Source organism: Symsagittifera roscoffensis, chromosome 3 (genome assembly GCF_963678635.1).
Source record: "Symsagittifera roscoffensis chromosome 3, txSymRosc1.1, whole genome shotgun sequence".
NCBI classification, from domain to species: Eukaryota; Metazoa; Xenacoelomorpha; order Acoela; family Convolutidae; genus Symsagittifera; species Symsagittifera roscoffensis.
Genome location: NC_087064.1, coordinates 69,085,571 through 69,086,223, shown reverse-complemented (window position 1 = coordinate 69,086,223; position 653 = coordinate 69,085,571). Strand labels below are relative to the sequence as shown.

The 653-nt window shown below is 39.8% G+C and overlaps 1 pseudogene; it reads left to right on the top strand.

The window, feature by feature from the left end:
- Positions 1–238: 238 nt before the first annotated feature.
- On the top strand, positions 239–418 carry LOC134843005 (U2 spliceosomal RNA; annotated as a pseudogene).
- The last annotated feature ends 235 nt before the right edge of the window (positions 419–653 follow it).

Here is a 653-nt window from a genome sequence, read left to right as displayed (position 1 = left end):
GATGGTTATAATGAATCCACTGTAATTTTACGATAGAATTATAAGCCGGCAGAGTGTTTTTTTAAGGCAAGGAATCATAATGACGCCTATTTTTAACTATTTACCTTGATATTGTATGAATTGTTTCGGGAGCGACCTAGCTCCCAATCCAGTCGGATAGTTTAAAAATTGTATGGTGCGAGCTGTTGTTTCTTTGTTGTGACTGAGGCATGAAGAAAAAAAATCATTTGTTTCGCTCATCGCTTCTCGGCCTTTTGGCTATGATCATGTGTAGTATCTGTTCTTGTCAGCTTGAAATCTGGCATGCTGGGCACCAATATTAAACTGATTTTTGCTTCTCGAGTTACCACCGAAGCTTGCTTCAGTTGACTCACGGATTGTCCCGGTCTTACACTACCATCATGATATGCCTGCTTCAGGTCTGATCATGTAATTCTAGGCAGGATTATGCCTGGTCAGGCATGATCAAATAAAATCATGTATGATCATGTCTGCTTCAGTTCTGATCATGTAGTTTCAGGCAAGATCATATCTGGTCCAGGTATGATCATGTGAAGTCAGGTATCATCAAGTCTAGGTCTGATCATGTAGTTTCAGACATGAACATGTCTGGTCCAGGTTTATTTCAAGTCTGATCATATCTGACTCAAGAT